The sequence below is a fragment of the Herpailurus yagouaroundi genome, unplaced genomic scaffold (assembly GCF_014898765.1).
Source record: "Herpailurus yagouaroundi ecotype Mexico unplaced genomic scaffold, PumYag 185, whole genome shotgun sequence".
NCBI classification, from domain to species: domain Eukaryota; kingdom Metazoa; phylum Chordata; class Mammalia; order Carnivora; family Felidae; genus Herpailurus; species Herpailurus yagouaroundi.
The window spans coordinates 1,128,684-1,151,342 of record NW_024412416.1 but is presented as its reverse complement, the minus strand read 5'-3'; the positions used below and the strand labels follow the sequence as shown (position 1 = coordinate 1,151,342).

Below are 22,659 nucleotides of genomic sequence, written 5' to 3'. Positions count from 1 at the left end.
GTCCCCATTCTCAGCTCCGCTCTGTCCACGTTCAGGGAGGCTCTCTCAGACAGGAGCTGGTCTCTCTCCGGAACCATGGAGGCTGCTGCGGGAAGTAACTGGAATGTGCTGGAATCCTCCGGTAACACTAGCGAGTGGAGCCCCGGGGGGCAGACGGGAGGCTTCCCCGAGCGTCACTTTTGGGTGACGAGGAGCGCGTCTTTCCAGACAGGATAGGAAGCTCCTTGCCAGCCTCCTTCTGCCTGCCTCCCTGCCGGCTCAGAGTCTTCACTCCCGGCAGCAACTTCCACGCTCGTCATGTTTCATTTGGCCCGTGGTGACAGAGGGACTCCGGCTGGCCCAGCTTAGCGAGGACGTTTCCTGCTCGGCAGCTGGGGAAGTCACGGGGTCCACGCCACGACTGAACGGCCAGGCCTCGAGGTGCTCGGGGACCAGGCCGGCCCGGGGCTCTTGGCTGGAGGCCTTCGTGGGCCTTCCCACAGCGGGCGTCCCACCTAGCTGTCCAGTGGCACCCGGGCGCCGTGTCTCAGTCGGAGGGCTGGGTTTCTGGTGGGGACGATCTAATGGCCCAGCTCGAGCCAGAAGCCCACCTGGTGGCCAGGGAAGCAGAGCACACGACACAGACGCGGCTGACGGGGGTCTTTTGGTGACAGCGGGCGGCCACGGGGAATCGGCGATTGTGACGAGCCGGGCGCTCACCCCACGGCGTCTACGCGGACCTGGAGGCAGATGGGCTTTGCCGTCCGCACGGCTGTTCCTCTTTGATTCCTTACAAGGGACCCCCCCGGCTTTTGCCAAATTCCTTCCGCGTCTCTTCCTGCAGCGTATTTAGCAAACCGTAGATGTCACTCACTTTATCGCCATGCGGAAACCCACGCTCCCTCCCAGGCTCTCTCAGCCCCGAGCTTCCCTGCCCTTGTGTGCACTCAACGTGTCCCTCTGTCCACAGGGGAACGTTCGAGAACCGCGTCCGAGTTGGGGGGGGGCGTGCGTTATCTGTGACGTCGTTCTCTGCCTTCTCACGTCAGCATCGTTACTGTGTTTAGATTTCTTCCCCACCAAACACTCTGCAAACACATCATCATCTTCCGGGATTTAGTGCCGTGAAGGCAAAGCCTGAGCCAGCTGACTTTCCTTTTTGTGCGAACCCGGATTTCTCTGCCTGGGCACTGCCTCCACTGTTTTCATTCCCTTTGGAGCGTTTTGTTTGTTTTGTTTTGTTTTCTTGTTTTATTTTGTGGAAGGAGCACTGCAGAAGTGACGACGCGCACAGGCTTCCTCTCCAGTAAGACCCGCGTGAGCAGCGGAAGGACCCAGCAAACACCAGAACCCCCACGACTCAGCCGTGCTCCACGATCCTGGGTGCCGCGGGGTCCAGTGTGACGGCCGCGGCTGTCCCGGCGGGCAGCACGTCCGAATTCGGGCACGTGGGTCCCGGAGGCGGGTGGGGCAGCGCATCTGGGGGGTGTCAGGGGGCTTAACTGAGACAAGACGGAAACGAAAGCTGGTCTGAGAAATAAAGTATCTCCAGGCGATGCCGTGGACCTCGTGGCGCTCAGAGGTCACACGCCGGCAATAATAATGCACGACCGCCTGGTTACGCGGCTCGCTCCGAAGCGCTCAGAGGCCGGGGTGCTGGGTTGCAGGTAGCAGGCCGGTGAGCGGACGGAGGCTCGGGTCCTCAGCAGGTGCGACGAGGACAAAGGGCCGAGGAAAGCGGGGTGTGCGGTGCCTGGTGGGTCCAGACTTCAGGGCAGAAGTGAGGACAGAAGCTGAGGGGGGAGGGGGCCCCGGAGGGTCGGACTCGGGACGAGGTTTGCAAGGAGGCTGAAGAGAATTTCATGTGAGAGGGAAAGTATTTCAGCCGACCGAGTCCTGTACACGAGTAAGTTGACTTTTATTAATTTCCAAATTTCCAGAGTGCCCTTAATTTCTGTCTCTGGTCCTCCAGCCCACCCTCCGGCTGATGTCCTGATCCTTTCAAGAAGACGCAGCCCCTCCTGGGAGTTCAGGTTGACTGAGCCAGAGCCCGGTTTACAGAGGGCGGCTCCCCTCCCTCTTTCTCTGTGGACCCCAGAGCCCTGGCGGGCTTTTCCGGCCACGGTGCATCATCCGTGGCCGGAGCAGGAGTTTGCTGCCCGTGCCCTGGATCAGGCTGGCCGGTGCCCGGTCAGGCGGACCTTCCCTCGGCCCGGCCAGCTGTGTGCACCTGTTTCAAAACCTCCCGCTTTCAGAGACGATGCCCGCCTTTCGGGGAGACTTTGTCTTGACTTCTCTGCTGCAAAGGCAGGAAAATTTTAAGACACCAAAGACAGAGTTTCCAGATGTTTCTCCTGCCCCTCAATGTCCCACTCAAGACCATGGCAAAGCCGCGTCCAGCGGTCACCTGCCCCGTCTTCAGCCTTCTGTGAGAGCTCGGATCGCTCCGTATCTAAGCAGTCCCGGACCCTGGCCTCTGAGTCTCCTGGACGGACGGACAGAAGCAGCTGGCCAGACCCACAGCCCAAATCCCAACTCCGGACGCTGGTGCCGCTGTGACTACTTCCCTCCAACACGGCTGTCCTGCGGCAGAAATGACGGGTCACTGCGGCACATCACACCCACTCTTCCGTCACCAGAGGCGGTTTTAAGGCTCGGGGACAAAACTGACTTTATTTTTGAGAAGTCACTCAAAGCGTGAAGGGCAGATTTATCTCTGTTATGAGGGGACATTTGGGGACGATGAGAGACCTTCTTAGGCAAGACTTCAAATACTCATCCCTTATTGCAGTGAGAAGGAGGACGGAGACCCTGGAGGCACGTTCGCCGTAGAATCTCAGTTCGCGTGTCCCACGTCCCTTCCCTGGGGACAAAGTAAATGCGTTCAACAGACTTAAGGCATCTTCTAAAGCAGGTGTGCGCTGGGGGGGTCACAGGTGCTCCCATGAGCACTGCTGGGACATGGGTCCACACGGGACCCTGTGACCGAGGGCCCCTCAAGGGGACACCACAGCCCTTTCGAGGGAGCCCCCACCCCAGCCACGGACTCCAAGGCAGAAAACTCCCGTGATCCTCCCGCTAGCCCCCGGTCCCCCACTCAGGGCCCTGGGAGCCTCTGGCTGGGTTTCCGTGTCTTCAAGGTCACGCAGAATACGTGTGCGGGCGCTGGGCCCTCCGTTCGCGGTCTAGGCACGTGGCACTCCTGTCTTAATGCCCCTCGTCATGTGGGACTCCCCTGAACTGTTTTCAATTCCAGAAGTAATGGGAGAAGGGGTCAAGCAGATGCCTTCCTGATGACCCATGGACTTGGAGGGAAATTCTCTGTGAGCCCCACCCTTCCTTAGGGACCTCCTGGAAGGTGGAGTGCTGGCCCGGGCCCTCCCTTTGACCATGGGAAGACCCCCCACCCCAAGTCAGTTTCTGTGTCATGTGATGGGGGTGCACGGCTAGGCGCCCTCATTTGCGTGAATCATGTGACCCTGTGCCCTTTGGAGCTACAGTTGTGGGGGAGGGGGCGTCGGTGCACGAAGGGTGACCCTCAGGCTGTCTCCCCACCCCCCGCCCCAGCGCGTCCCCAGCCCAAGGACCTCAGTGGACGTCGGAAGGCACGGGAGATAAAGGCTGTCCCCTCGGTTCATGTGGGGACGAACAGAGGCCTAACGCACCCTCCGTGTCCCCCAGGGGGTCAGGATGCGGCCTGATGCTCCTGATCCCCGCTCCCCCTTAGCGGTTCCTCCTGGGGATGGGCCGACCCACGCATCCCAGTTTGCACAAAACTGTCCCCTCTCTGCCAAGTTCCGTGTCCCCGCAGCTCCCCGATCCCCAGTCCCTCCGCGGGGCCAGCGCTCGCTGAGTAAACTGCGCCGATCTTCGTTTAGGCCCCAGGCCGTCCTCCGGAGCCAGAGCATTTGCCCCCACGGTAAATGCTCCCCAACGACCCAAACACCTCCGGCGCAGCCTTCACATGGGGGAGGGGCAGCGAGGGGCTGGGGGGGCGGGTGGCAGACGCACCGGCTGCCGGTCACCTTGCGAGGACCGCACGCAGGCATCCGAGAGGCGGGCAGAGTCCGGGGCGCTGCGGGGCGGCGGGCGGCCCGAAGGTGAAAGCCGCCGGAGTGGAGTTGAGCCAGGAGGACGGCCAGCACCGAGACCAGGAGGGTCTTCTCCCACGGAGCCCTGGTGGGACAGCAGCCGTTTGGAAAGGGACTCATTTGCTCATCAGGTGAGCCCGTCTGTTGTCCCGAGAATCGGTCTAGTCGAGGAGAAACCCGTGGTTCGAACAAATGAGTGTGTAGGCAGCTCCTGAAAGACACAGCGAAGGCATTTTAACTTTCTCTTCTTGGGTAGACTTTTCTTCTGAAATCCCACGGTCGTGCCAACGTTACTGGTTTCTGAGGGAGCCGCACCATCTGCACCAGGCCAGGGGCTCCCCTGTTTATAGGTGAATCTTGGTCATGAGATGCCACCAACAGCTCAGCGGGGACGCGGAGACCTCACGGAACTGGGGTCCCTCGTCCGTGCAGGGGTGGGGATGGCCATTGCGCAGCGGGAGCGAGGAGCGAAACAGAGGGGACGGGCCTGGGAGTCACCGCTCCCGTGGCCTGGGGGGAGCCATCTGGTCAGACGTCTGCTGGCGGTCCCTCTCCTTGGTCGCTCCGCCCGGGACCCCCGAGTGTTAGCACGGCCTGGCCTCCCTTCCTGCCTGTGGACGCGGGCAGGGGGGAGGGGATGGGAAGAGAGCTGAGCGGCTCCCCGGGGAGTCGGGCTTCTTAGACAGGAGCACACTCACCCCGACGGGTTACGAGGCACAGAGTCCCAAGGGGCACAAGGAGAGCAACGGACACAGGATCGGGGAGAGGCAGCCCGGCAGGGGCGGGTAGGGCTGGGGAGGGCGAGGCTGGGGGCGGGCAGGAGAGCGGGCAAGGACTTCCCGGGTGACCAAGGAGTACAGGACGCACGGGAGGCTGAGGGTTAGCCAGGCTTCCCGGTTTCCCCAGGGCTGGCGCGAGAGGCAGGGGCCGGGCAGCGGGTGACCCCCAGGAGCCTGTCTCCGAGGGGCCCGCAGCCTGAGATGCGGCCACCCCGGCTGGACGCAGGGCCGCGGGCCTCGTTCGGGCGTCAGCTGTGGTCGCGGCTGCTTTTCTAACCACAAGCCTGCGGCCGCCGGGACGTGATCGCACCCGGGGCTCTGGCATATGGCTGCTTATTACCCATAATGTCCCCGCTGCTGTGAGTTTTCCCCTTTTCATCTTTTTTTATGAGTATTTTAATGGGAAGGTAGGGGGAGGGCGCGTCGGGCTGAATCTGCAGATGGTAATTTGAAGGCGCATTCCCCCGGCGGTGGCGAGTTCTGGAAGGAGCACAGCCCACGGGGACCAGAGGAGCTGCCCCCGGCTTGCAGAGCTGGACCCAGAGTCGGGGGGAGGGGCCGGGGCTGGCAGGGAGGCCAGACTGCGACCAGACGGGGCACAGAGAGAAGGTGTCCCTGTTCCGGCGGCAGGCCAGCGGGAGGGGGCTGGACGCTAGGACCCAGGAGCACGGAACCACTCCCAGCCCGTGTGCAGCACCAGGGTGGCCCCGGGGAGCTGACCTGCACAGCGGCAAAGTCACCCTCAGAAGGTCAAAAGGACCCCACATAACGCTCTGCTACTGCCGTCTTGAAATTCATGGTAGTTAAAACAAATTTTTTTTAATGTTTGTTTATTTTTCGAGAGAGAGAGACAGCGCGCGAGCAGGGGAGGGTCAGAGAGAGGGAGACGCAGAATCTGAAACAGGCTCCGGGCTCCGAGCTGTCAGCACAGAGCCCGACGCGGGGCTCGAACCCACGACCCGTGATATTATGACTCGAGCCAAAGTCGGACGCTGAACCGACTGAGCCCCCAGGTGCCCCAGGTAATTTTTTTTACACAGGGTCCCCACGTTCTCCTTTTCTACCGGGCCTTCCCAATCATGCAGCCATTCTTGTACAGACGCCTCGTGGGTGAGTGTGCCGATCACACCCACGTTCCTCCTACACGACTCGGAGCACAGTGCTGCGCACATGCTGCGCCCCAGGGGGGTAGGGTTTTCCCCACACCAAGAAATTCTGCGGCACCAGCCAGGTGTCCTGCAGTGTAAGTCACTTGTGACGCCATCCACCCGGAGACTGTCCCCACCTCAGACACCAGTCACAAGGCCAGGCTGTCTCTTGCGCTTCTGACCTACCTGCTCCGGATGGGAGGCTCCCACGCCCCCCTCTCGAGTTCCATAATTTGCTGGAGGGGCCCACGGAGCTCAGAGCGTCGCTGCTCACCCGTTTGTCATACGAGGACAGGATGAAGGAGGCCGTGAACTCAGATGGGAGGGGCGTAGGGCGAGGTACGGGGAGGGGTGCCGAGCTCCCGCCCCTCCCCAGGGGCACCCCTCTGCCAGCGCCCCCCACGCGCCCGTGTTCACCGGCCTCTGCTTTTGGGACTTTTACGGAGGCTTCACCATGTGGACGTGATCATCATTTGAGGGACCCTTTTCCAGCCCCTCACTCTGGAGAACGGGCTGGGCGAACTGAATGTTCCGGGCTTCTGACGGCAGCTGGGTCTTTCCCGCGTCCAGCCCCCGCCCGGGAGCCACCTAGCATCGCCTCGTTAGAACAAAGGATCTAGGAGCGCGTGTCGGGAACCAGGGTCAAGACCAGGTATCAGAACAGCGGTTCCTGGTGCTCTGATCAGTTGGGAGGTGACGCGGGTTTAAGAGCTGTGTGCCAGGAACAGGGACGAGGACCAAATACAGCTTTCTCATTATGAATCACAATATCGTAACCAGAAAACGTCTTTCTTGGCTCGTATTGTGTCGAAGCCTCCCACGTGCCTGTCGGCCACGCGTCACCCGTCACATGTTTGGTGCCGTTGGCCGTTCTGCCACGAGAGCGCGTTTCGCAAACACATCGATTGTTTTAAAACATGTTAGTGCGCACATATTAAGGGACTGTATGGTAGGGAATTCAGTGTCTAGAAAGCGACAAATAATTGCTTGTCTTCTTGTTGCCGTCTCCCACTCTGTAGTAGCGTTTTCATAGTTCTTATTCAGAGGACAACGTCCTCTCACACTGAAACGATCCTACGTGATTAGTGTAGAAATGACCCTCTTGCGGGCGTGCGTTTTCACTTACTGTTTTAACAGATTGCGGAGCGCCAGCTCTGTGTCAGGCCCGATAGAGACTGCACCGGGGACACGGTAATAAATAAAACACAACCCTGGCCCTTGGAATTCTCTGGTAGGAGTTAGAGCTTGGTGAGCATCTTCATTTTGCCTTATTTTCGTTTGGGTTCCTAAGGAGAAATTCCACGAACAGAGATCGCAGGGTCGGAAAAGCCAAGTGCTTTAGTGGCTGCAAGTGCATATTATCAAGTCGCTTTCTGACCCACCGTCCCCTGGGCCCCCTGCTCGTGTACCTGCTTCCCTGGAACCCCACCGAGGTTGGGTATTATCATAAAAAAGCATCCCCCAACTTAAAGGGTGTGAAATGGAAGAGAACTGCTTCAGCTCGTGGATGGTTCTTCTAAAGCCCACCCCTCCCCAGTCCCAGGAACCGCGTATTTATTTCAGCCTGACTCCACTCCGTCTACAAGGCACAGCCCCTCTTTCCCTCCACTATGGAGCCGAAGGATGTAATTCTCATTGTGCCTTTCTTAGAATATATTGTGTGACCTTGTGAAATTTTTACAGCCTGCAAAACCATTTCCCTAGAGAGGAACCTTTGCTTCCCTAAAAAGTGCATCTCCCTAGAGCACTAGCTCCTTCTTCTCCCTGCCAGGAAGTGGGTGGGGCCGTTCCAAACTGAAGCCGATTTTATACACCCTCAAGCTCCCGGGGGGCCTCAACCCGGAGACCCACCTTTGAGTAGCCTCTCGGGCACACCTAAATGGAGGCCACGTGGGACCAACCTGGGCTGCAGGCGCTGTTGACTCTCAAGCCCCCCAGCGGTCATGTGGGGTATTGCACCTCCTGCAGCCGCAGAGCCCCACCCACCGCTGCCAAGCTGAGCCAATGGCATCCCCCGCTCCTTGAACAGTTGGTCCAATGGGTGGGCAAGCGGTTCAAGGCAGGCCAATCACAGTCCTGCCCTGAGATTTTGTCCCAATCTGAGCTGGAGAAGAGCAGCCCCTTTTTCCCTTAGTCCTCCATCTATGCACAGAGGTGTGAATGTGGACTTCCAGCTGCTAGCTTCCCCCTTTCCCACCCCGTCCCACCAGCCAGCAGGAGAGACAGCCCCGCGGGTGGGTGGAGAGGCTGAGGAGGCTCCATGCGCGACGGCATTGGTCATCAATTCCGGTCTTCCCCACGGGCAGCTCCCAGCCACCTTTTTCCACACCCTTCCTACACTTTCACCATATGATTTAAAAAAACAACTCATGTTTTGTCTTCTTTGCTCATTGATGCCAGTTAGTGTATTTCACGTGCGGTAAGAATTGATATTTATTTAAAGTCATGTGGAGTTTCCCCCTCATCTTGTGGGGTTGGTTGATCTCAGACCATAATCATAAAAATTCAGGTCGAATGGTTTGGCGCAGAAAGTCAGTCATTCCGCATGCACGACGTCCCTCGCCACGAGCGAGACACATTCCAAACACATCTCCTAGACATGGAAACTCGACATTCCCATCCGAGCCGTCAACCGCCCAAGTGGTTTCTTGGGTTCAGAAAGGGTGGGACTGGCAGTGAGCATTAAACTCCGTTTTGCTCCCTTGCCCTCAGATGCCAGAGCTAAGGTGAACAGCAGCAGCAGTAGTGGGGAGGCGGGACTAGAGCAGCATGCAGCTTCTGGAATATTTTGTCGAAAGCAGCCGCTGGGAAATTGAGATGCTCACCGAGGTGGCAGACAGGTGGGCCGGCAGCCCGGGCGAAAGACAGACGTGAAATAACTTCATTATCTGTGTCGTCCTCCCATCAGGAACCAGCACTGGGTGCTGGGGTCTATTTTTAGCAGAGGCATCGGGTTTTACAAAGATAGTACCCAGCTTTGTCGAAGGCCTCATTTCTTTCCTCTCCTGAGTCATCTGGACTGTTGCGACACTCCCGCCCTCGCACGGGACTCAGACGTGTAAATAACAGCTGCCGGCTTGGACCGGCTTCTTTCTGTACCCCCCCCCCCCGCAGTGGGAGGAGGGAACTCTGTCACCCGCCGGGGCCCCTCCACAGTTACTGACCGAAGCACCTGCCTGCCATCACCCGGCTCCTCGCCTCCTGATGGCCAGGCCGTGGCGGAGAGTCAGAGCCCGGGGCTGAGGCCTCCAGGAAGGACGAGGGAGCAAGGAGACCAAAGTACTCACCACGGCAGTAGCCTTGTGCCCAGCGGCTGCTCCCTTCTCTGCGGCTGGGCCTTCTCATGCTGCGACAGGTCAGGCTCCACCACGGGGCCCTGGGGCCTACGGCGACGAGGCTGGGGGCCGACCTGGAGGCCCTCGGACAGCAGGCCGTTTGGGTCTCTTGTCGCGTTGGCTTTACGAACATCCGGGCCGACTGGCTAGAGGAAGGGGTTGGCGTGAGAACACGAGAGGGCCCCCACCTGGGACCCAGAGAGCCCGGGGGGCAAAGACCCTGAGGACTTTGTGCAAAGCCAAGCACTTCGTCTTCCTCGCAAGCCACTCTTTGGCCACTGCCTCGTAGCCCCTCAATGAGATGTATGAAGGGAGGGGGTCCGGGTGCTGTTGTGGAGGGGGGCAGGCAGGGAGGGTCGTGGGGAGAGTCCCTGCCATCCTCCCCGGAGGGTCCCATGATGAGGATGATTGAGTGACAGGTGGCATCTAGCTGGGTCCACCTGGGCCGTGCTGGCCAGTGCTGAGAAGAGTCAAGCCATAAAGTGATTGGAACCGTATGGAAAGGAAGGGTCGTGAATGGTGTATTTGAGGAACAACGTAAGTGTCTATTCATTTCTGTTTGTTTTAGTCTGTTTCCCATATGGCCCCCTTCCTGTTTGCCAGCCCCGAGGACGCGTTCCTCTCACTTCCCACAATGCCCTTCCCCGAGGGCTGTGTGGCTGGCTCCTCCCACGTCACCTCACATGGCCCTCCAGGACCCCTAGCTGATACCTGTTCCCACACCCCCTCCACAGAGGCACCTTCAGCTAAAACACACACACACACACACACACACACACACACACACACACCACCCCAGAAATTCTGATTCAAATTCATTGTAAAATAGGAGTTTGGGAGACGAAACGTTCACTTCCGGATGGTTTTTCTCCTTTGGGGTGATTGAAATCAAGTTTTGCAATTCTAGAACTTCATGTGATTATTTCCCAGACGATTTATTAATTCTCATAATTTCACAATCTGCCATTGTCTGGGCTACCTTACTGACTTGTGTCGTCATGGGAAACAGGAAGCGGGCCCGGCTTTCCAGATGGCCAAAGCCCCGGTGGGGACGAAGGATGAACCCACAACGGACAGAGCTCCATTCGTTCTGTAATTGAGTGTTCATTCTCGAGGAGGTTGTTGATCGGGACAATCTGTCGTACTGAAATTAACTAAGGCCCCAGCATCGCCAGATAAGGCAAGAAGATTGATGGGGCCCCGAGGAGACCAGCAGCAAAACTGTTCTCTGGGCCCCAAGAGGAAGGACATGATGATGTTTGGCCCAGTAGAGGGAAGATTCTGGTAAAGGTTGACATGGGCTCGTAGGAGTCCCGGTCGCCCTGGAAAAGGAGGAAATCCTTTCCATGCTGATGAGAAAGGCACATGCGAGGTGAGGACAGAGTGATGAATGGGGGTGACAGGTGACCTGTCCAGCTCCGTCGGGGGGTGACCCTGGGGGCGCCCCCGCGAGTCAAGTGCTTCGCCTCCGTGTTGCCTCCTGTCCTGGTTTCTGCTGTCACCGCCGGAAAGAGAGGCGAACGGAGGATCCGCGAGCTCCTGCTGGCGGGTAGACGGTGGCTGTTGGGATCGGGTCCTCCCTCGCTTGCTGTTGTCCCAAAGGCTTCCTTCTTCGCAGGGAAGGAGGACGGGAATCCAGCGGGAAGTCGGCATCGACCGTGTGCCGGGACCGTGATGGGGACCGGTCTTCCCAGGTGACCGCAGCCCCTGCCTCCTGGCAGCTCCCAGGCCGGTGGGGGACAGTGCCCCGGCAAGTGCCCTGGGGCGACTTGGGGCAGCAGATGGGGTGATGGAGGGCCTTGCGGGGGCACCCACCAAACTTCAGGGGTAGGGCATCTGAGCCAGGTTCTGAAGGTCAGGCGTGGTTCCGGGGGCTGGAGGAGCCTGCGGCAATGCGGGGAAAGGGGTCAGGTTTGCAGGGCCCAAGACGAAGGAAGATGCATGTGCGTGGGGCCTGGATGTGGCTCCGGAGTGGCCAGAGCAGGATGGACAAGGAGAGAAGGCTGAGAGGAGCCGGGAGACGCTGGCGAGAGCCAGCCGGGGAGGGGACCCACGTCTGCTTCACGATGGGGAGGGGCAGGGGGGAGAGGCTGGGTGACAAAACGCGGGAGCTGTGGTCCAAGGTGGTGGCCACGTGTGCTGAGCCCGTGGGGCTGTAAAAATAAATACATAAATCAAAATAAAAAGATCCGGGTCCAGAGCAGGGGTGCAGGGGTGAGCCTTACACGGGGGGGGGGGGGGGAGAGAAGGTTCTTCATTGTAAGGAGACAGGAAGAGGCTGCGGTTAACCGCGGAAGGGAGGGGGAGTCCGCGAAGCTAACGGCTTCGGCTGCCAGCTCCTTTCTCTGTGAGGCAGGTTATAAGTCACCTATTATGTATCAGGCACTCTCAAAATTTTTGTAATTAGTGTGGAGCACTGATTTCAAGGTTGACAAGGAGCACTGATTCCGCAAGAGCGGCCACGGTATTTCTGACAAAGATCAAAGGGAGAAGAGTGAGCTTTCCAGCTTCCCAAACATCTAAGAGTACAGTAAATAAAAAGCGTGGTCCTGTGCTCCACGTGGACTGACGGAACAGAAGTGGACTCGTGCAGAAACGGGGATTTGAGGACAAAAAAGCAGCTCCTGACTCGTGCTGTCGGCATTTCCAAGAAAGAGAGAACGCCACGAACATCAGGTCTCCCGTAAGGACAGCGACAAATATGGAGTCGCCGGAGTCCCCACGGCCACCGCGGATCTGAGAGCGTGGACAGCGGGGGCGGGAGGGCCGGGGAGACTGGGATGGGAAGTGAGCAGAGGATGTCACCTCCGGAAGGGAAAGGCTGGCCCTAACACGAAGCACGGAACGCGGTTCTGGGTTCGTGTTCACGGCTCCGGCCGCAGGACCGACGCGGGCAGCCCGAGGAAGGCAGCAGCCTCTGGACGAGGTAAACTCCACCGAGAAGGAGCGATGTCCCCGGGGGTCTGGCATCAAAGGGAGGGAGGAAGTCAGAGGCAGAATTCAGAGACCCCTTAGGAGGGAAAGAACAACCCACCTCAACCCCACCAACCTCCCCCGTCAGCATCAGGGGCTACCGTGCATTTGCCTGGGAATCCGACCCATAGAACTCTTGTATAGAATTTCTCCTATAGAAGAAAGGCAGCCAACTCTATCCCAAACTGCCTTGAAAAGAAAATTTAAAATGTGAATCATAACATTTTAGCCTGGGAGCATTCTTTTCGCACAAGACCGCGAGGCCAAGTACGACTGTAAGGTGATGCACTTTAGACCAAATCAGATATCCTCGAACTAGCATTTGGAGTCACTGAACAACACATAGAAATAGAAGTTTAGGGGCACCTGGGTCGCTCGGTCATTTAAGCGTCTGACTCCTGATTTCGGCTCAGGTTGTGATCTCAGGGTCTTGGGTTCAAGCCCTGAGTCAGACTCTGTGCTGGGTGTGGAGCCTGCTTAGGATTCTCTCTCTGCCCCTCTCCCACTCATGCTCTGTCTCTTCTCTTTCTCTGACTCAAAAAAAAAAAAAAAAGAAAAAGAAAGAAACTCGAAGATTAAGAACAGAAATGTAAGGGAGAGGAAGACACAGAAGCAATGCGAATGCAGGAAAGAAATGGCATAAAAAGGCAAAACCACCTCAAAATAAAAGATAAATAAATCATAACATGCCCAAGGGAAAAAGAGCCAAATTAAATTTTAATAAGGGGCCTTGAAGACAAGGCACAAAAGTAGCCAAGAGAATGAAATTGAGTTAAAGAAGGAAGTAAAAACGGAGCAGAGAGCGAGTTATTGAAATGGAAGTCAGTACGAGTCCCAGAAGAAGAAACACAGCGGGACAGCATTAATATTCAAGACCTTAATCCAAGAAAACTTTGCGGATGTGAGAGAAAACGCACACCCGCGCATTGAAAGGCACTACTGCGTGCTCTGGAAATTTTACCCGGAGTGGTCAAGTCCAAGATCACTATTAAATAATAGGATCAAATTAGTATTTAATTAGTATTAAGTTTAGCATTTAATTGGTATTAATATTAAAAAATAGTATTAAATTAAAATAATTTAATTATTATTAAATAAAGAATAATAATATTAACAAAGGTCCAAGACCACGATTAAAACCATTAGGACTTAAAGACGAAGAAAAATAATCCTCGGGGTCTCCAATCAGCAAGATCGGACTATTCACAGGGTAACAAACCAGGCAGGCAAGACACTTCTCGAGGGGAAATGTACAAGAGAGGTAAGCGTGGGGCCATATTTTCAGGAAACTCAAGGAAAAGTAGAAGGAGGCGCAAGTTTTAGACCCGGTCCCGCTGTCAAGGTGTGTAAGAGGACAGATTTGCATATTCAGGAGCTCGGGGGACACTGTGCACCCACATCCTTCCCAGGGAAGCAGCAACTGATGGAAAGATAACCCGGCAAATTTCATCTGAAGGATCAATGAGCCGGGAAGAAAAGGCAACCTAAAACCAAATGGGAAAATTAAAACAATGAGTCTATTTCAAACGAATAAACACACGGAGGCAGGGGAGACCGAACCAACGCAGGTCAACGTTGAAGTCCATGCCGTGGCTGTGGCTGTGGACCCTCGGCCCAGACAAGCAAAGGGACAGTAAGCCTGGACTCCACCAGGATCGTCTCAGAACGCTGGCTGTGGGGGGTCTGAAACCACAGGTCTGTTGCAGCACAGAGCGAGTGAACGCCGTGGGGACTTTGCGGGGACCCAGTTCTCGCCGTGGAAGTAGGGAGATGCAGAACGGGGAAAGAAAGAGATTAATACCCCGTGTAAATAGGTACATATTTCCAAGGTCTGTCCGCGGACAGGACCGGGGAGTATGGTCCCCAGATGTCATTCCCACTAGATGGAAGTAGGTCTCTTGGACGGTGCCTGGCTCTAGGGCAGGAAGAGAATGGGCAACATGGTTCTGAGATACCTTGTGCCGGAAAGTTCCAATGAATAAATGAGTGATATGATGGTGGCCGGTCACTAGGAGGAAGGAACAGGCTTGCAGGGGACCCCACTGGCCAAAGCTGGGATAAGGTGAGCACCAAACTTTGAGCACAAGAGAAGTGGGACCGCTAAATGATGGCCTCCACAGACACGGGGGTCCTAAACCCTACTGCCTATGAACGTCACTTTATATGGTGGAAGGGATTGGCAGATGTGATTAAAGGGCAGAGAGAGATCTGAACACGGAGAAGAAGTAGACCATCTATGGACCGGAGCCGGGTGCCGCCCTGCTGGCTCTGAAGGTCGAGGACGGGGACAGGAGTGGGCGAATGCGAGGAACGGGGCTCTGGAAGCAGGAAAGGGTAAGGAAGGGCCCTCCCCCGGGGGCCTCCAGGTGGCGTGTGGCCCCACCAGCACCTTCATGGGGCTTGGAGAACCGACTGTGGACTTCCGACCTGCGTGAGAGAACAGATGTGGTAGTCGGTTACAGCAGCCACGGGAGACCGATACGGTCAGCGGTGGATTATGAGTCAGCAATGCCACGGGAATCCCTGAATCCATTCGGTAGGTGGATGGGGGAAGAGAGAGGGCGGGGATAGGCAACAAGTGAGCGGAGAAATGGACGCGGGAAGGGAGGAGAGGGCTCTCCGTTCGGGTGGAGAGCTATCTGGCGAGTGTACAAGACGTGTGAGCGTCAGAGTGAAGACAGGTCCGGGCAAGAACCACTAATGAACTAGGGGCTCGTTCTGATGAGGGTCAAGGGAAACGGTGACCATGTTGATCACCCCCTGGTCCAGGGTCAGAATCGCTGTCACCAGAGCATCAGAAGGACATCTTGGGCCTCCAGGCGTGAGGCCCCGGGAAAAACAGAGGGTCACGCAAAACTTGAATCCAGGCGTGAGCAAGCCCCAGACCGAACCCACCAGAGGAACGCGCTATGGAATATCGGGCCCCACGTCTCAGGATTGTCAGTGGACGAAGGAAGGCTGTGGAAGGAACGGGTCCGGGGTGACGGACGCTGGGAACCAGGGCTGTGCTGAAAGTGGGCATCGGCGGCCCCACCCTGACCTCACACGGTCCGGCGCTCCAGCGGGTCTCTGGGCTCAGGTGGGAGACCCCGAGGGCAAGGCACCCCGTGACGGGGACAGAAATGACCCCTCGAGCAATGAGGGCCTCCCCGAGATGGACCCCAGGACAGGGACCCGCCTGACCTTCCCCGCCCACCTGCACGGGCCCCCCACCTTTGCCCACGTCTCCTCCGATAAACCTAGAGGTGGTTCTGCGCTTTGGACACAGTCTTTGAGACGCTGGTCTGCCATCTTCCCGGTGCCGGCCTCCGGAAATAAACCTCTTCCCTGTCTCACCCCCACTCGTCTCTCCGCCTTCGGATTTTGTTGACGGTGAGAGGACGAGCCTGGTGTGTTTGGGGCCCGCGGAGCCCGGTGTTTGTGAAGCCTTGACCCCACGCACTGGAGGGAAACAATACTGGGTGGCTGAGTCGGTTGAGCGTCTGACACTTGATTTCAGCTCAGGTCATGATGTCACTTGGGACCTCACCTGGGGTCAAGCCCTGCATCAGGCTCGACTCTGAGCCCGGAGCCTGCTTGAGATAAGAGACTCTTAAAAACAGAACAAACTGAGGGTTGATGGGGGTGGGAGGGAAGGGAGGGTGGGGGATGGGCATTGAGGAAGGCACCTGTTGGGATGAGCCCTGGGTGTTGTATGGAAACCAATTTGAAAATGAATTTCATATTTAAAAAAAAAAAAAGATTCTCTCTCTCTGCCCCTCCCCTGCTCATTCTCTCTCTCTCTCAAAATTAATTAATTCTTTTTTTTTTTTTTAAAGAACAGTATTGGGACAAGAAAATAATTGGAACGTGGGTGGTAGATTAGGTGAAATTACAGCCTCAGTGTAAAATGTTTTGAATTTAATATCAATATTTTGGTTACATAAAGGGATATCCTTATTCTTTTTTTTTTTTTTAATTTTTTTTTTTCAACGTTTATTTATTTTTGGGACAGAGAGAGACAGAGCACGAACGGGGGAGGGGCAGAGAGAGAGGGAGACACAGAATCGGAAACAGGCTGCAGGCTCTGAGCCATCAGCCCAGAGCCTGACGCGGGGCTCGAACTCACGGACCGCGAGATCGTGACCTGGCTGAAGTCGGACGCTTAACCGACTGCGCCACCCAGGCGCCCCAGGGATATCCTTATTCTTAGGAAAAACACACTAAAATATTAAGGGGTAAAATAAAAAAATACAATATTAAGGGGAAAATGGGATTAATGTCTGCAACCTGGGAGAATACATCTGCAGCAGATATTACGAAACAAAAATGAGTATTCCTAAAAATAATTGAGGAAGAAACCCCACAAATAACCCAATGTAAGAATGATCATGTAATACGCACAGGAGATAAGAGAAAACACGCGTGAAGAGATGCCCGGGTCTCTCCTAACCAAAGAGATACAACTTCAAACAAGGAGATACCGGAAGGGCTGGGAAACACAGAGTGTTGGTACTAAACCCGGAAATCGCGGGACTGTGACATAGTACAGCCGCTTCCGAAGGGCCGTGCGCCCTCGTGGGCACAGACGTTCCCGGGGTCCTGCTCAGAACAGAAAGCTCGGAAGGGATGGGATGGAGGCGGGTCGTTTCACCGAGCGACGCCGAGCTGTAGAAGGAAGCGTCCGTGCAGACGCCAGTGACCGATACAAGGTACCATTTGTGCGTCTGTCGATTCTGCCTGTAGTTACGTGAAAGCAAGAGAAACGGTCCTGGGGGATGTGCAGCCGCGGACCCACGGTGGGGCGAGTCCGCGGGTGCCCTGAGCGGGTCCCGCTCACCTCCCAGAAGGGGAGGGTATCGCGGTATTGCTTGCGTGATGAAGAGGTCCGTGTACAATTGGACATTCGTTCACAAACGCGGGCAGCAGGCTTTACCCTCGCGGGTTACAAATCGGTTTTCTGTGTGTTAGTACGTCAGCTACCACCCCCTGGACGGCGGTCCCCCGCTGGCGCTCTGGCTTCTGCCTTTACTCCTCCTGGCACCTGGGGACCGGCTCTGTACGTCTGCCCTGTGGGGACTTGGAGACCAGACCCCGTGAGCACAAAGAGGTCGCGCGGACGTTCACCTACGCCCTGCCTGGGTGCGCGCACGAGACCCCTCAGTCCGGGGACAGACCTGAGGGCATCGTTGGGTGAGGTCTGCAGAAGTACACATTTTGGGAGCTCTGTTCTTTGGGGACGCTGTAAAATAATGGTGTTTCCCTCCCCGAGCCTGATGACCAGAGCGTAGGAGGCTCACGGGGGACCTCCGAGTCTCCTTAGAGATGTGTGTGATGTCACGTAGAATTCCCGGCCGCCTTAAAATATCTGCAGGAACCCTGTGAAGGCAGTGTGGGACCGAGGGTCAGAGGGGGCTCCCTGATTCTCACGGCAACTCGTCTCGGGCGGGTTATGGTTGCCCTTGTCTGTTTTTTAGTGGAGAAACCGAGGTCCAGCGGAGGAGACTGGTTTTGCAAGGTCACGGCTGAGGGCAGACCCCAGCCCCGAGCATCTCTACAGGATCACCTCTAGATCTGGGGCATGTCCTCTGTTCTTTCCTTGCGTAAAAACAGAGTGACGGGATGGGAGCGGAGGACAGTCCCGTCTTGTTAGTTCATCTGCCTGCACGGGCTCTGACACCGGCCTGAGCCCCGCACGGCGTTCTCCCCGCGAGCGCTGCGCGCTTGGGAGACGGGGGCCGGGGGAGGGTCCGCACCGCCAGTCCCCGTGGTCTGCGTCGGGATGAGCCGATGGCAGGAGGGCCTAGAGAAAACTGCCAAGATGGAGCACCGTTTCCATTGTCAAGGAGAGAACAGAAGTTGAGATTTTCCGGTCATCAGTTACGAACACGGTTTCCCCCAGTGGTTAGGAAGCCGGGTCTCGGCCTCCCTGAAGGGCAGGGGGACCTCGGAGGGACCAGTACTCGTGGCCCTTGCTGTTTGCAGTTGCTGCCGGTGTGATCATTCTGGGTGACGAAGTTGCTAATGACAAAATTATAAAAGCTGGCCCGAGCCTGACCTGCGTATTGCCACCGTATAAAAACACGTGAAGCCCTAAAGCTGGGTCTGCCGTGACAGGTGCACAGTGCAGGTGTGGGAGATGCACGGAGAGGCGGGGCTGACCCTGCAGTGAGTGGGTGGGTGCAGGGTCGGGTCGGGGAGGCCCCGCGGCGCGAGGGTGCACGGCGTGCCGTCTGGGAGCGGACGGTCCCGACATCGTCTGACGCTGACTCACGTGCACATGTGGTCTTCCGGCCTGCAGAACGCCGTTAGCGCAAGGTCATTGCTGACCCTCGCTGGGTTGCGGGAAGGTGGCCGGGGTGGGAGAAGGGCCGTCGTCCATCCCGAGGGGCTCCTGCTGGGACCGGTGGGGCGACTTACCAAAGGACCTGGTGAGTGAGATGTCCAGTATGGGCCAGAGCAGGTGTGGAGTCCTGTGGACGCCCAGGCTTGACGTCCAGCACGTGTCACTCGCACAACAGATGCTCAGAGTTCCATCCGTGTCATTTCCGTTACTGTGTGACGTGGAACCAACTCCTGCCCCCTCTGAGCTTCCTCAGAGACAGTGGGGATCGGGGGGTCGGTCGCACTGTGACCTCAGTAAAGAGGTGCAATTCAGAATAAGGGAAGAGGGACTTGTACCCTCTGCGGGGTCACAGCACCTGAGCCACGTCGGCCACTTCCGACACCCCGCTTTGTGAAGGGCACCGACGGGCAGGTCTGCGGGGAAACCGGGTCGGTCAGGCTCTTCAGAGAAGCAGAACCGACGGGAGAGAGACATTCACGCCCGTGTTTATAATACAAAGACACCTCCCCTACGGGATCAGCTCGTGGGATTAGGGCGGCGAAGGCATCTCAGGGTGTGCAGCCAGCAAGCTGGGGACCCGGCAGTCCTGGGGGGAGACGCTGCCGGGCCCAAGACCCGAGAGGAACCCATGTTTATGCTGGACTCTGAAGGCAGGGCCCCGGAGTCCCGACTCCAGTCAGTCAGGCAAGAAGACTGGGGCCCTGGGGCTGCCGATTCAAATTCTGACCACCCAAAACACCCCCCCGGACACACCCAGCATCACGCCTGACCAAATGTCTGGGCCCCCAGGCCCAGTCCAGGTGACACATTAAGCCAACCATCGCAGGAACCAAAACCGTCGTCCCCGGGGGATAGCCAGGGACGGCTAGCCGCCTCGTTTGTCGGCCGCGGGGTCTGTCCTGGGCCTTTGTGCCGCGTGCACAGTTGTTACGTGCACGGAGTCTGACTCGACGTAAGAGAGAGCTTCCCAGCGTTCCGGGTGGCCGGGGACGTGGCCTCTGTCCCTGCAACCAGCCCGACGCCCCTCAGGCAGGAGGCTGCCACACGGGCAACACGAGATGCCCTCCCCGAATGGTGTGTGTGACCCGAGGTTTCTTCCAAGCACGCGGCTCTTTGGTCCGATGACTGTGGATGAGCTTGAACGTGGGCCATGTTGCCCACAGGACCCAGCTGCATCCACCAGAGTGCTCGGCTGGGGACGCTCTCGCTCAGTAACCGTCAGGGGCTCCCATCACCTAGTGAACAACACTCAAACTCGGTGGCCCAACACAGGCCCTCTCCTGGTACCCGCATGCTGTCCTCACAGCCTGCCCCCACACAGACACTGTGCCACCAGAGGACGTGCTCGGATTCCCCGGGTCTCTCCGTCCTGTTCCTCCTGAAAGGGCAGGATGCTGACTATGACGCCCGGTGAGTGCCCTGGGCTCCGTGCTCTGACCCTCCCACCAGCACCTGCCACAGGACACTGTCTGTTCGCTCGTGTCTGTCGCCCTCGGGAACCGGGCGCACGTCTGCTCCTGCCCCTGAGCCGTGTGCCCCGGTGCGGCACGAGGCGACAGTCTCGGATATCACTCACTGATTCCGACGGACATGTCTGCCCTCGAGCTCCCTTCCAGCCGCGGTCTTTCCCTCTGAAACCCAGAACCTTCTGAAAAGCTCCTTACTCATACCTTGCCTCCATCCCGTTAATCCCTCCAACTGATGCTGCGGGAACGGCTTCCAGGTGCCGAGTCCCGTCCGGGTTTGGGGACAGATCCGGTAGTGGGACCTGATCTTGCCTTTCAGGACATTTGTGTCCCAGCAGGTAATGTAGAAACAGAGCCGATGGCCAGACGCCCCCCTGCAGGCACCCCAGTGCCCTTGCACTGGACTCAGAGCTCCCGGAGGGCAGGGATGTTCCGGACGTTTCACTTCGGCATCTCCAGTGCCCGGCCTGGCGGGGAGGCCACACGTGAGTGACGGGACAAACAAGGACAGGTGTTTCCACATTTACGCCGGTAACGGGTCCATTTCTTCCTGAGCGCCCGTCCACCGGATGCCAGATGCGCCCAGAATCTCGGACCTGAAAAGAACATCAAAGCTGAAGGAGTCCTGTTCCTGGTGGGTCATTCCAGGTCCTTCTGCAACATTCCTACGGTTGGTCTCACGAGGACAAGTAAGCATCCCTGCATCTGGAGTCGTCTTGTGAGAGCAAGGGGACGTCGTTCTGCTGAGTTTGGATGCGGCCCAGGTGGAGAATGGAAAGCGTGGGCTCCAGGGACGCCGCAGCGGGTCCAGAGCGGGCACCTGGTGCCGCGGCCCCTGTTCCTCGCGGAGCAGACGCTGGCACGTGCAGCTCGGGCCCCCTCGCAACCAGCACGCAGAAACGACTGCCACCCTCCAGCCCAAAGCCCGCGAGTTCCACACACCCACCATCCCGACCAAGTCAAACGCGTGGAAATTCACGGAGATCCTATTTGTCTCGGAATTAAAGCCACGTTAATTGGGGACATGTGACGGTTCACTCGGGGGCCTTTGTGTGGGCTTGCCGTGCGCATCTGTCGTGGAAACGCGGGAAGAATTTAGCCCGGTTGGACATGATACACGGAGGCACTCTCCGAGTCCCCTTCAAGCCGCTGTCGAGGACAAGCAGTGACTGTGCTGCAGAGAGATCATCTCATCGATTTTCTTCCAAACACAGCCTGGTTCCAGCTCACGGGGCCACACGATAACATCTTGTCTCCAGGAGCAGTCACGTCACGACAAATTAACCTGCATCGTAGGGGCGAATTTCTTCAAGTTCTAACCGTTGTCTCACTGCCTCCTGTTTGGGGACATGCTGGAGAAGGGCCTCTGAGCTCACAGACTCTGATTTGAACGTGTGATGAGCTGTCACAGTCCCCTTGGTGTGGACAGAGCCCACGACAGGAATTCGGATCTGGGGATTCGGGAAGGACACGGATGGAATCTTTAGGGACCGAGTTACCGCGTCAACTAGGACCCAGAAGATGACAGAGGGCTCCAGGGATGTGGGTTTGGGTTCGTATCACAGCCCCGGTCCCCACGAGCTGTGTCCTCTCTGCCTGCAGACCCCACCTCCCCGCAGCCCACTGACAGCACCTGCAGAGGGAACGAGGCACGTCCCCTGCCCCCCGCCCCCACCGGGTAAGGGAGGGCTGCTGGGAGCTGAGAGCCCCGTGCAGATACTTGCGAACACGACCTTCTTCCTGCTTCTGTTCACACGTGTACACATGCACCGGGGGGGGGCTCCGGGTTCACACCCCTGCACACAGTCTGCAGAGTCGAGGGCACCACAGGAACAGCTGTGGGCGTGATTGATGAACTCTAAGCGCTACAGTTCGTGGTGAAGGCCAGGAGGGAGGGTGTGGCTCTGACAAACCCCTTGCTTTCTTGATTGCCTCTACAAGACCACATTTGTCCGGACGAGAGCAGGACAGGTGCCAGAGAGGACCTCTCACTAATTCAGTCCTGCATGACCTTCTCACTCAGAATGGGATGCGGGGTCCCCTTCCCAGACGGGGCTATGGCCAGGCGGCCTCAGGAGGTGACCCCAGGGGCCCCCCTCCAGCCTCAGACCCTGTTCCCCACCCTCGCACCCACCCGCATCCCAGAGGATCAACGAGCCCAGGGGTTCCTCCTCTAACAACGGCCCAGGGGCGTCACGGTGAAGAGCTCGGGCTCCAGAGTCACAGGTGGATTTAACCCAGAATGAAAGCCAAGTTCAACCTGTGACTCTCTAGATGTACTTCCTGGTCTCCGGTGGCCTCTGTTCCTGCGTCTGCAGACTGGTTAGAATAACACCTGCTTCTTAAAGGTGGGTGAGTATCCGTGGGGACAGACGTCCTCGGCCCCTGTCCCGTGCCACGCAGCCTCTGACTCCACCGTGCCCGTGGGTCTCCTCGCGGAATTGTGCTCAGGGCGGGGAGTTGTGTGTTTTGTGCTCTCAGTGCCCAGAGCCCTGTCTAGGGCACAGCTGGCACATCGTGGGTTAGGTGAGTGACAGCGTGAATGCAGGGTCAGCCCGGTGTC

General features: G+C 57.6%; 1 long non-coding RNA gene across 1 annotated transcript; it reads left to right on the top strand.

Annotated features, from left to right (window-relative positions):
* The first annotated feature begins 5,818 nt into the window (after positions 1-5,818).
* LOC121042269 (uncharacterized) lies at positions 5,819-13,160 on the top strand. The gene is made up of 2 exons (XR_005796059.1): positions 5,819-7,245; positions 12,860-13,160. It is a non-coding gene; the product is annotated as an uncharacterized LOC121042269 (long non-coding RNA).
* Positions 13,161-22,659: the final 9,499 nt, after the last annotated feature.